The sequence below is a fragment of the Hemicordylus capensis genome, chromosome 3, assembly GCF_027244095.1.
Source record: "Hemicordylus capensis ecotype Gifberg chromosome 3, rHemCap1.1.pri, whole genome shotgun sequence".
Taxonomy (NCBI): domain Eukaryota; kingdom Metazoa; phylum Chordata; class Lepidosauria; order Squamata; family Cordylidae; genus Hemicordylus; species Hemicordylus capensis.
Genome location: NC_069659.1, coordinates 165,301,835 through 165,315,338, shown reverse-complemented (window position 1 = coordinate 165,315,338; position 13,504 = coordinate 165,301,835). Strand labels below are relative to the sequence as shown.

General features: G+C 42.8%; 1 protein-coding gene across 2 annotated transcripts in view; it reads left to right on the top strand.

Annotated features, from left to right (window-relative positions):
* ABCC4 (ATP binding cassette subfamily C member 4) overlaps window positions 1-13,504 on the top strand; it is a 227,092-nt gene that overhangs the window by 20,438 nt on the left and 193,150 nt on the right. The gene's annotated exons all lie outside the window — the stretch shown is intronic.

The window sequence follows — 13,504 nt, the reverse complement described above, 5'->3', positions numbered from 1 at the left end:
CCCCCAGGCTTATGGTGCTGGGGGACTTCAATATCCACTTTGGGACTGGGTTATCTGGTGCAGCTCAGGAGTTCATAGCGGCCATGACAACTATGGGCCTATCCCAAGTGGTCTCTGGACCGACACATGTTGCTGGTCATACTCTTGATTTGATCTTTCATTCTGATCAGGGTGGTGTTCCGTGGGTGGGGACTCCTGTGATCTCCCCATTGTCATGGACGGACAACCATCTGGTTAAGGTCGGACTCACAGTTGCCTCCCACCTCTGCAGGGGTGAGGGACCTATTAGAATGGTCCGTCCAAAAAGGTTATTGGATCCAATAGGATTCCAAGAAGCCTTGGAAGGATTTAATGTTGGCCCTGCTGGCGATCCGGTTGATGCCCTGGTGGAGAATTGGAATAATCAGCTCACCAGGGCAGTAGACATGATCGCTCCTAAGCGTCCTCTCCGACCCGCTTCAAAAATGGCTCCTTGGTATACGGAAGATCTATGGGAGCTGAAGCGGCAAGGTAGGCGACTAGAGCGCAAGTGGAGGAAGACTCGACTCGAATCCGACAGATTACGACATAGAGCACATTTAAAGATCTATGCTCTGGCTATACGTTCAGCAAAGAAGTGTTTCTTTTCTGCCCGTATTGCTTCTGCAGGCTCTCGTCTGGCGGAGCTATTCAGAGTTGTGAGGGGTCTAGTAGGGCCCCCTACTCCCCTGAATCCATCTTTGGAACCATCAGTTGCCCGCTGTGATGCTTTTAATGAGTTTTTTGTGGACAAAGTCTCTTGTATTTGGGTCGATTTAGACTCCACAGTTATCGCAGTGTCAGATGCAGAGGTATCCAGCAACTCCTCTTGTGTGGTTAGACTGGATCAATTTCAGTTTGTGACTCCTGAGGATGTGGACAAGCTGCTCGGAATGGTACGTTCTACCACCTGTCTGCTTGATCCTTGCCCGACGTGGCTTATACTATCTGGCAAGGGGGTTGTTGTGGAGAGCCTGGTGGCAATTATAAATGCCTCTCTGAGGGAGGGCAGGATGCCTCCTTGTTTAAAGGAGGCAATTATTAGACCTATTCTTAAGAAGCCTGCCTTGGACCCCTCAGAGTTTAATAGCTACAGGCCTATCTCCAACCTCCCATGGTTGGGCAAGGTGATTGAGAGGGTGGTGGCCTCCCAGCTCCAGGCGGTCTTGGAGGAAACTGATTCTCTAGACCCATTTCAAACTGGTTTTCGGGCGGTCTATGGGGTGGAGACTGCCTTGGTCGGCCTGATGGATGATCTCCAATTGGGAATGGACAGAGGAAGTGTGACTCTGTTGGTCCTTTTGGATCTCTCGGCGGCTTTCAATACTATCGACCATAGTATCCTTCTGGAACGTCTGAGAGTGTTGGGGGTGGAGACACTGCTTTGCAGTGGTTCCGCTCCTACCTTTCTGGCAGATTCCAGATGGTGTTGCTTGGAGACTGTTGCTCTTCAAAATCTGAGCTTTTACATGGAGTCCCTCAGGGCTCCATATTGTCTCCAATGCTATTTAATATCTACATGAAACCGTTGGGAGAGATCATCCGGAGATTTGGTGCTGGGTGTTATCAGTATGCTGATGACACCCAAATCTATTTCTCCATGTCAACATCATCAGGAGAAGGCATATCCTCCCTGAATGCCTGCTTGGAAGCAGTAATGGGATGGATGAGGGATAACAACTGACTGAATCCAGACAAGATGGAGGTACTTATTGTGCGCGGTCGTCACTCGGGAAGCGATATTGATCTACCTGTTCTAGATGGGGTCACACTTCCTCAGAAGGAACAGGTACGCAGTCTGGGAGTGCTTCTGGATCCACACCTCTCCTTGGTTTCCCAGGTTGAGGCAGTGGCCAGAAGCGCTTTCTATCAGCTTCGGTTGATACGCCAGCTGCGTCCGTTTCTTGAAGTTCATGATCTCAAAACAGTAGTACACTTGCTGGTAATCTCCAGACTTGATTACTGCAATGCGCTCTATGTGCGGCTGCCTTTGTACGTAGTCCGGAAACTACAATTAGTACAAAATGCGGCAGCCAGGTTGGTCTCCGGGTCATCTCGAAGAGACCATATTACTCCTATATTACAGGAGTTGCACTGGCTGCCGATAGGTTTCCGGGCAAAATACAAAGTGCTGGTTATAACCTATAAAGCCCTAAACAGCTTAGGCCCACGGTATTTAAGAGAGCGTCTTCTTCTGCATGATCCCCATCGTCCACTACGTTCATCAGGGGAGGCTCGTCTGTGGCTACCTTCATGTCGTTTGGTGGCCACCCAGGGACGGGCCTTCTCTGTTGTCGCCCCGAGACTTTGGAACGCACTTCCCGTGAGAATAAGAGTCTCCCCATCTCTAGTGGCTTTTAAAAGGGATTTAAAGACTCATCTTTTTACCCAAGCTTTTTAGCTTTTTAACTTTTTAACTTTTTAACTTTTTAATTTTTAAACTTTTGATTGTTTATTATTTGTTTTAAATTGTTTTTAGTATTTGTTGTTGTGAACCGCCCTGAGACCTTGGGTTAGGGCGGTATAGAAATGTGTTAAATAAAATAAATAAATAAATAAATAGCAATCTTAAATTGTGTGTGTTTTCACTCTCTGCCTGTTCAAGAACTTGAGGTAATGCCTTTCTTTAGGACCCTAGTGCTGAAGCAAACTTGGCCTGTGTGAGAAACAGGGATTTTTTTGTTGGGTGATATTCTAGTTTTGGTTTGTTGGCCCTTTTGAAAATATATATTTTGAACTATATATGCCTAGGTGTTATAAACTGTTTTTAGATACTGCCTCCTATTTTAGGAGGTCCTTGTTCTATTGGAATTTATTTATTTTTGGTAATGAAATGTATTGTGTTTAAACTGCTTGGAGGACTGCTGCCAAATTTTATATATATTTATATAAAGTAGTAACAGTTAATAGGTGTATGTGAACATCTGTTGTATATTTAATGAAAAGTTCTGCTTGGGGCCCAAAGGATGCTTGCACTATTTTGTACCCCAGAAAATTAAACAGAACTTTGGTTGACTTTTTCCTCATTAACTTGACACTCAGGCCTGATGAATGTATTACTGATACAGCACAGGGATGGCTGCTTTGTGTCTGGACCCTGCACAGCATGTCATTTGGAACTCAGGGTGTCGGTATTTCAAGTGGGAAAGGGGTTCTGTACTATTCAGAATTCGTGTAGTTTTTCCAACAAAAGTGTTCTAGTGATGATAAGCACGCTTAAAGCTGCATATGTCCCATTCCTTTAAGGATAGGAACTTCCTTTCAGGATAGGAAATGTACTTCCACACATTACGATAGGAAAGTACTTCCACACATTTCTTTGGTGTTTAGGCATATCATGTGGGAAAGGTTAATTCATATTTTCCCCATAGATATTGCTGAAAATATGAAGGAATGCTTTCCTATGCTTTTGGGAGGGAAACGAAGGGTAATAATAGCATGCATTATTTTTCATTAGCTTTCCAAAAGAATAAGGGATCCAGTCCCTTTAAGAACCCAGAGCAGGGCATCCTTTTGTGGTTTACTCTGACACTGTGCTGAGAGGTACTTCTCTCATTGGATCTGCTGAGCTTCCTCAAAAGTTCTAGGAGCTTCTGCAATTTTCCTTAGCTTTAGGGATGACTGGCAGCATAGTCTGTTTCAGGAAAGGAGAGGCTGGGCTGCCTTGGCTTTGTTCCTTTATGGAGCTATCTTTGGAATCTAGCACAAGGCTGCAATGAATGCATATGTGTGTGACAGGCAATTGTCTGGTTGAGACACAAACCGTGTTTAGTTGATATGAACGTATATCTTTTAGTAGAACCTTCTAGTCTGCACTCCAACACCCCCCCCCCAATTTTTTGGAAGGGGAGGAGGATAGAAAGCACAATTTTCCATTGTGTCTAAACTTGAAAAACTGTGTTGGTACCAAACACATTTATTTAACACAGGATATCAAATCAGGATGTGATGCTGGTTTCATATCCTGGCTTATTAACCATGATATTTATTGGATATTTATTAACCAAAACCTCAGTTTCCCAAGTTTGAACAAACTGGGAAACTATGGTTTGTGACAAACATGAAAACATACTTTACATCTCTGTCCCCTTGCATGTAAAACAGGATGGGTGTGCGCGCGCAAAAGCTTGAGGCTGATGCTGGCTTGTACTCATAATAGCAAACCGTGGTCTGTTTTATTTGAACCTCTTATATCTACAGCCATCTTGGGAGAGATGAATTTGTTTTTCATACATACACTCACTCACTCACTCTTCTACTACCTGGGAAATGATCTCTCAGGAGCTCTGCTGTAGAATAGCACACTGCTTCTTTGTACATAAATACATCTCGAAGGTATTAATTTGCTTTTCCAGAAATGATGGTTCAGTTTCTTAGGGATTAATAGAGTAGCCTTTGTAGTTAATGGTTGATGCAAAGTAAAAACCATTTTGGACAGAACACTTGGAAAAACAAATTGGTTTATATTGTGATGCCTTCTTTTAATTTTTAGAGATGTGATTAGTTTTGAATTTTACCTCATATCCCCATTTTAAATGTTCATAAACAACCCCAGAAAATTATGGCATAGAAAACAATAGATGCTTATCATCTGGACCCATGGGCAGGAGGCCCTTGAGAAATTCCACATGATTTCAGCAGGTTTTATCTCATCATCAGTCTGGGCCTCTCATGCAGCAGATCCACTTTTTTGACACAACTATTCATCATCATCTAGACATATAAACACCACCTTATATCAGAAATCCACTGATTGCTGCACACACCCACATGTTTCTAGCTTCTGTCCAGAACATATCACAACATATGTTGTTTATAGCCAAGTCCTACTGGATACCTCTGAGCCAAGATGGGTGAGCTGGAGTGCTTGGTTGCTAATGAAAACAGATACAGCGGTCCCTCGACTTACGAAGTACTCGACATCCGAAGATTTCGACATACGAACGACAAAAAATACCGGAAGTCGTTGCCGGTTTAGATGCGGCTTCCTCGACCTGCGAATTTTTAGATGCGGTTTCCTCGACCTACGAATGTTTCCGGACCTCCGTGGATGCGCTTTTCGACTTACGAAAATTCCGACCTACGAACGTGCGTTCGGAACGGATTATCTTCGTAAGTCGAGGGACCACTGTATAGTGGACATAATGGAAACCTGGTAGAATGGTGAGAACCAGTGGGATGCAGTTATTCTTGGATACAACAAGCAAGGACAGAGCGGGTGGAATGCTGGCGGGGTAGCACTGTATATTATAGAAGGGATAGAATCCAACAACCTAGAAAATTTAGGAGGACTGGAGTCCTCCACAGAATCATTATGGGTGACAATGTGACTGAAAGGAAATGTTACTAGGGATATGTGATCACACTCAGGATCAAAATGCTGAAAGGGACCTAGAGTTAGAGAAGCAAATCAGAGTGGCATCAAAGAGAAACAGAGCTGTAATAATGGGTGACTTCTATTACCCTCACATAGACTGGGCAAATTCATGTGCGGGTATTGACAGAGAGGCCAGATTGCTAGACATGCTAAATACTGTGTCTTATAACAGTTGGTCACGGAACCAACCAGAGAGAAGGCGTCTTTGGATTTAATCCTGAATGGTTCCCAGATGTGAGATGTCAGAGTTGTGGAACCATTGGGGGAATAATGACCATAGTGTGATTAATTTCAGCTTATATACAAGTGGAACATTGCTAAGGAAGTCCAGTGTAGATTCTTTGGACTTCAGAAGAGGACACATCTCAAAAATGAGGGGACTGGTAAAAAGGAAGCCGAAAGGGAAAGTCGGGAGAGTCAGATCACTTCAGGAAACATGGAACATTTAAAATACATTCAGTTGGAAAGAAGGAGGAAAGGTGCCACCAAGTTCAGGAGGATGCCAGCATGGTTAACAAGCAATGTTCTCACATTTCCCCCCATCTGTGTACAGAATGAGTTTTGTTCTGGGTGGAAGTATCAAGGCAGTGTGTGCATACATGCATTCAGAATGGGGCCTTCCTGATTCAACCTGAGTATGATCTAAAATCAACTGAGCGGACATCAAAAAACTTGTGAGCGCAGGCATATGTGCACGCCTTAGAGGGAACACTGTTAACAAGTAGAGTCAGGGAAGCTATAAAAGGGAATAAGACCTTCTTCAGAAAAGGGAAGACCTGGCCAAATGAAGAGAACAGAAAGGAAAATAAACTCTGGCAAAAGAAATTCAAGAAGACAATAAGGGATGCAAAAAGAGAGCTAGAGGAGCATATAGCTAGAAGTGTCAAGGGGAATAACAAAAACTTCTTTAAATATATCAGAAGCAGAAAACCTGCCAGGGAGGCAGTTGGACCCTTAGATGATGAGGGCATGAAAGAAATTATTAAGGAGGACAAAGAGATTGCAGAGAAGCTGAATGAGTTGTTTGCATCTATCTTCATGGTGGAGGACACTGGCCATATACCTACTCCAGAACTGAGTTTCTCAGGATTGGAGGCTGAAGAACTGGGCCAATTTTAGGTGACGAGAGAGGATGTTCTAAACTGTCTTGAGAGACTAAAAATTAACCAATTGCCAGGGCCAGATGGCATCCACTCAAGAGTTCTGAAGGAACTCATATGCGAAATTGCTGATCTCCTAGCAAAGTTATATAACTTGTCCCTACAATCAGGCTCTGTACCAGAGGACTGAAAAGTAGCTAATGTAACTCCAATTTTCAAAAAGGGATCTAGGGGCGATACAGGAAACTTCAGGCCTGTTAGCTTAACTTCGGTGCCGGGTAAGTTGATGAAAGCCTACTTAAGAACAAAATTGTTAAACATACAAAAGTACAGGTCTTGCTTAAGGAGAACCAGCACGGCTTCTCCTTAATACTTGAACTTAATACTGAATACTTCTCCTTAATACTTGAAGTAATACTCTTTAATACTTGAACACAGAATACTTGAACTTCCAAAAAGCTTTTGACAAAGTTCCCCACCAAAGGCTATTGAATAAATTTAGCAGTCATGGACTAGGGGGACAGTTTTATGTGTGAATTGGTAGTTGGTTGAAGGACAGGAAACAGAGGGTAGGGATAAAAGGGCAGTTTTCATAATGGGAACAGTGATCCTTAACTTGTTCATAAATGATCTAGAAGTTGGGGTAAGAAGCGAAGTGGCCAAATTTGCAGATGACACTAAACTATTTAGGGTAGTGAAATCCAAAAGGATCTCTTCAAACTGAGTGAGAGGGCAACAAAATGGCAAATGTGGTTCATTGTAAGTGTAAAGTGATCCATATCACTTTGGCAAAAACAAACCAACCAACCAACCTCACATATACACTTAATGGGGTCTGAGCTGTTGGTGACTGACCAGAAGAGAGATCTTGGGGTCGTGGTGGACAGCTTGTTGAAAGTGTCAAGTCAGTGAGTGGCAGCTGTGAAAAAGGCAAATTCTATGGTAGGGAACATTAGAAAGGGGATTGAAAATTAAAATGCTTATCTTATCATGCCCTTATATACAAATCTATGGTGTGGCCACATCTGGAGTACTGTATACAGTTCTGGTCACCATATCTTAAGAAGGACATTATAGAACTGGAAAAGGTGCAGAAGAGGACAACCCAGATGATAGTGGTGTGCACGGAACCGGCACCTGCTGGTTCAAAGGAGGGGCCATAGTTCTAAGGTCTGGTGCGGGTGCTGTTACACCCTCCCCCCATGCGGTCATTAAAATTGGTCCCGCTGGGCAGCAGCGTACCTCCTTGCTGCCCCAGTGTAAGTTGGGCCAGAAGTGCTTGGTGCATGTGTGCACGTCAGGGGAAACATTTCAATGTCAGCACTGGTGGGGGAAACGTGGAACACCCTCCCCAGTCCTTAAAGCTATTCCTCCCTCCTTTGAACCACCGGACCTTCAAACTGGTTCGGAGGTCCGTAAAAGGGCCTCTGAACTGGTTCGTGCACATCCCTACAAGATGATATGAGGCAAAGCTACAGCATTTGGGGCTTTTTAGTTTGGAAAAGAGGCAACTATGGGGAGACACGATTGAGATGTATAAAGAAAAATTATCCATGGAGTGGAGAGAATGTTTGGAGAAACCTTTTCTCCCTCTCTCACAACACTAGAACCAGGGTTGTGGTGATTGCCACCAGCTTGGATGGCTTTAAAAGGGGCTTAGACAAATTCATGGAGGACAGGTCTATCAATGGCTGCTAGTCTGGTGGATATAGGCCACCACCAGCCTCAGAGGCAAAATGCCTCAAAATACCACTTTCAGGGGAGCAACAGCAAGAGAGAGGGCATGCCCTCACCCCTCAGAGGCATCCAATGGGCAACTGTGTGAAACAGGATGCTGTCTAGATAGGCTTTGGGCCTGATCCAGCTTATGTTATGTTTTGTGAGGTGTGTTGTGTTATACAACTGCTCCATAAGGCATTCCTAGATCAGGCATTCCTGAAACTGCAATGAATTCATTAGCTGAGTGAAAAAACAGGTTAACAGAATACCACTTGTCACCTCTAGCTCCCAGCTAAAACCACTTCAGTTGTCAATGACTTACACCCCATTCTGGACAATGACATATCCTTTTCACAGGCCTAGCTCAGTAGACCTGACCCTGCTTACAGACCCCTACCACAAACCCAATGTCAACTCTATCCCCAAATCTACCCACTGTTATAGTACCTAATAAAGCCAGGGGTTGATCCACCTGCTCATTCCCAAATGTGATGTGTGTGTGATCACTTTCATTGGACAGACACAGTCTGTAGGCAAAAGGAGGGCACAAATATGATCTAAAAAGTAGTCCGTAAATAGAATTGATGGAATGTGTACTTTCCACTTCTGTTAATATGGTGACTCTTACCTAGGATCCTCTCCTACGTGTTGTGAATTTGGTTTTTATTGGAGCATCAGCATATGGGCTACAAAGGGGTGTTGCTTATATTTTGAATGGCTGCCATCTTGAACCTATATATTGAATTGGTAAGAACAATACACCCGTCAGGGCCCCTTAGGACCCTCTCCCATTTGCTTGGAGTTTGATTTGCATCTGGCTGTTGACGCAAAGGCTATTAGAGGGAAACACAGAGACGTGGTGGTCTCTTAAGTCTTGTTCCCTTTGAAAAGTAGGCTTAAAATGGCAGCCTTTTGAATTCTGTGGGAGAACATTTCAGTCTTTCAGGACACTTTGCTGCTGCTGAAGTTACCGTTCTTCAGCAGAGGAACTTCAAAGGGAGACTTCAATGTATAATTTATCAGAAATTTTGATTCCATTCATTCAGGCTTGATTAGAGATAACAGTTGCTTTTTCCGTTACAGGTGATAATTACCTGAGCATGACTAGAAAGTGTTTTCACTAATTATCATGATTGTAAATTGTCACTGTGCTTATCTTGTATATTTTAAGCTTTAGAAAGAATTGTCCCAGACTTAAACCTCTCATGGCCATTTGACTGCACGGTTTATAATTTTTTTTTATACACCCACACACCCACCCATGCTGGTGGTGGTATTAATAATAATAATAATAATAATTTAAAAAACAAGAAATAATAATAATAATAATAATAATAATAATTTCACACTTTTGATGGAGAGGAGAGCTGGTCATGTGACAGCAAGTATGACTGGTCCATTTAGCTAACCAAGGTCTGCCCTGGTTGCATATGAATGGGAGACTTGATGTGTGAGCACTGGAAGATATTCCCCTTAGGGGATGGAGCCACTCTGGGAAGAGCATCTAGGTTCCAAGTTCCCTTCCTGGCATCTCCAAGATAGGGCTGAGAGAGATTCCTGCATACAACCTTGGAGAAGCCTCTGCCAGTCTGTGTAGACAATATTGAGCTAGATAAACCAATGGTCTGACTCGGTATATGGCAGCTTTCTATGTTCCTATGACTGTAGTCACACAAGCCTGTGTTTTAAGACATGTGTGAGTTTTTAAGGAGCCATAAGACTCTGTTGTGAATTCTTTATTTCTTTTGAGAAGTTTCACCAAGTGATAGAAAACCGATTTCTACATGCAGTACTTCATTGTTAGATGGTATTTCCTTTTAAAACCTCAGAAGTTGAGGATCACAACTGTGTGTGCAGTTGGCTGATGTAATTGGCCTGGGAAGCAAGGACATAAAGGTACAAGTTGTTCCAAAGCTGATGCTTCAGCTGTGTTTTTAGTACTCAGACAATGGACTACGGTGTATGTTCACAATAACAAATTATATTCCTAAAATGTTGCCAGCACTACCATGTGAGACAGAAAGAAAAATGGACTCTTAGTCCTTGATTTCAGCCAAAATATTCTCCAGAAATATTTTGATAACTGCAACAACCTTCAACATTTATCTTCATTGAATTGTGCGAGACATTCCGACTCACATTTGTAATGTTTGCACACAGTCACTTAAAGTGATAAGTACCTGCAGTTGTGACAATGCATTTTCATAAACTGGAATCGCAAGTAGTGTCATGGGTGACTGATCCCAGCATCTTAAGTAGAACTGACCTGAAAGCACTAGCTGAGTTTCATGAACATTTTTGTGGAAGGAGAAAACCAGTCCTCCCGTCAGATAGCACTGAAGCAGCAGTGAGGGGAAATGAGGCCTTCAAATGGGTACAAAGGGTGGCCAGAACCTCAGGAGTATACTTGTGAGTCAAATGGGTACAAACCAGTGGTGGCTGGTGGTTCTGGGATGGGGGGGTGGGGAGGAGGATGCTATGCAGGGCAGTGTTGGGTGGAGCCACAGGTAGTGAAAGATGGAGCTGGTTGTGGGCAGCTGTGGAGGTGGAGCAACATGTAGATTTGTAGTTAATGAGTGGGATCAAAATGCAAACACACACACATACACAAACACAAAATTGCTAATCAACAGAGATACAGAGAAATGTGGAAAATATCAGTTGCTTTATAGTGCTTTATAGGACTACAGTAGTGTGTAGATTTGTAACTAATAAGGCAGGATCAAAACACAAGCACACCCAAGCACCGTTCCCTCTAAGGCGTGTACATGTGCACGCGCTCACAAGTTTTCTGATGTCCACTCAGTTAATTTTCGATCCGGCTCAGGTTGAATTAGGAAGGCCCCACTCTGCATGCATGAGCGCACACAGTGCCTTGATACTGTCGCCCAGAACAAAACTCATTCCAAACAGAGATGAAAAAAATTTAGAGGGGCCACTACACCCAAGAAAAGCACAGACCAGCCACAAAAGGCTGCTTTTATGGAGGGTAAATACATTCTGAAGTTACTTGGGCATCTCTGTCTGCCTGATTATTTCAAAAATGAATACTGCTAATGATAAATAACAACAAGAAGAAAGAACTCTCAGCCAGGGTGGTACAGTGATTAGTATGCTGGATTAGACTGGGGAAATACTAGTTCAAATCCACACTCAGCCATGAAACTCACTGACTGACTCTGAGACAATAACTTATCTCTCAGTATAACCTTCCTCACAGGGCTGTTGGGAGGATAAATGTACCCATGTGCACCACTTGGGGCTTCTTGGAGGAAGCACATGCTACATATGTAGGGACAGATCCAGCAGGACATTACAGGGGATGCAAAAAGAACCCCCCCCCATATAAAAATATTGGGGCTTGGATTTTATTTCTCTTGCAAATATACTCAGCCGGGGTGGCATGCTGGACTTTGCATGGACAATCCTGCCTCTCTCGCTTGCAGAGGTGTTACTAGGAAATTAAAAGATCCAGGGCTTGGGCCCACAGAGCCTGCCCAGGCTCACCGTCTCCCCACATTTTGATAATTAAACACTTTCATTCTGCTTTAAAGGTATCAAATACTCTCCTCCCCGTTAGTTTTCTTCCCTGCTAAAAATGAATCTGCTTTCCCCTCCTGCATCAGATTTCTTCTGCAATCAGTACTCACACAGTTGAGAACCAGTGCAGTGATTAGAGTGTGAAGACTAGGATTGGGGGATTTGTGTTCCCCATTCAGTCATGAAACTCACCGTGAGACTTTAGGTGAGACATTCTCTCCTCCAAACCTTCCTCACAGGATTGTGTGAGGATAAAAGTGGGGAGGAAGAACATGTACACTACCCTGAACTCTTTGGAGGAAGAATAGGATATGTTTCATAATAAAATATAAGAATATGTTGACTTTTAGCCACATGCACTTCAGTCCTAAGCATGTAAACTCAGAAGCAAATTGAAATAGCTATTTGTACACCTATGACAGCCGCAAGCAGCCCAGTTTGATCTCTTAGAGGACAGCAGAATGTCATATATGGAGTTACCCCAATTTCTTAGGATTAAAGACAACCAAGCATTTCATTAGCAAGGGAGTTTTAAAAATGAGTTTCTTGTGATCTTATTTACAAAGCCTTATTTTGAAGCAAGTGTATAAAAATGGTGGGGGAGGGGAAATGCTTAATGTTCATTTTAGCCATTTGTGAAGCTGTTTTCAAGAAGTTGAAATATTTTATTCCATTAAAAGACAATATGAACTGAAATATTTTTATTTATTTGTTTTCATTTATATCCTGCTCTTCCTCCAAGGAGCCCAGAGCGGTGTACTACACACTTGAGTTTCTCTTTCACAACAACCCTGTGAAGTAGGTTAGGCTGAGAGAGAAGTGACTGGCCCAGAGTCACCGAGCTAGCATCATGGCTGAATGGGGATTTGAACTCGGGTCTCCCTGGTCCTAGTCCAGCACTCTAAACCACTACACCAAACAATTAAAGTTGTTTAGAAGTTTTGAAACAAATCCAAAGCTTAAGGCGGAAATTATTTTTATTGGAAGATTCAATAAAACATGTATGTACTCACTTCCTAGGGATAATCGCTTTTAATTAATTAATTGCAACTTTGAAATTGACAAGCATACCTAATATTGCAAACAGCGTCTGTTCATTGTTACTAATGAATTTTATGAAATAATGACCAACATACAGAGTAACATTGCATGCATGCAGCAGTGTGAGTGCACTGCATGCAGCAGTGTGAATGAGATTACTGCTACACTGTCATTTGAACAGGGGAGGGACGATTTTCTCCAATCTTCCCTTCCCTCTCAATTCCACTCAGGGGATATATTTTAGTGATGCACAGTGGATTTCAGAGAGAAGGGGAGATTGGTGAAACTTGCCTTTTCCATTGCTCAGATGATGTCACAGTGGTAATCTGGAATTCACACATTGCTAGTCTGGCTGTCTAATGCATCTATCTATCTATCTCTGTCATTTTTATACCCCCTAATACGTACATCTCTAGGTGGTGTACAGAGTTAAAACACAACAAATATAAATCAGAGTAAAAACAGTTTAAAATTTCATGAGATAAAACAATCTCACAAGATAAAAACATATTAGTTGAAAATTAATTTCAGTTAAAAGCCTGAGGAAACAGGTGTGTCTTGCGGGTCTTCCAAAAAGTAAAAGAGAAGGAGATGCTCTTTTTTTTTTTTTTTTTTAAACAGGGAGCATATTCCAAAGCTTCGAGGCAGCCAAAGACAAGGCCCAGTTCCAAGTGGTCACCACCAAATGAGCCAGTGGCAACTGTAACCG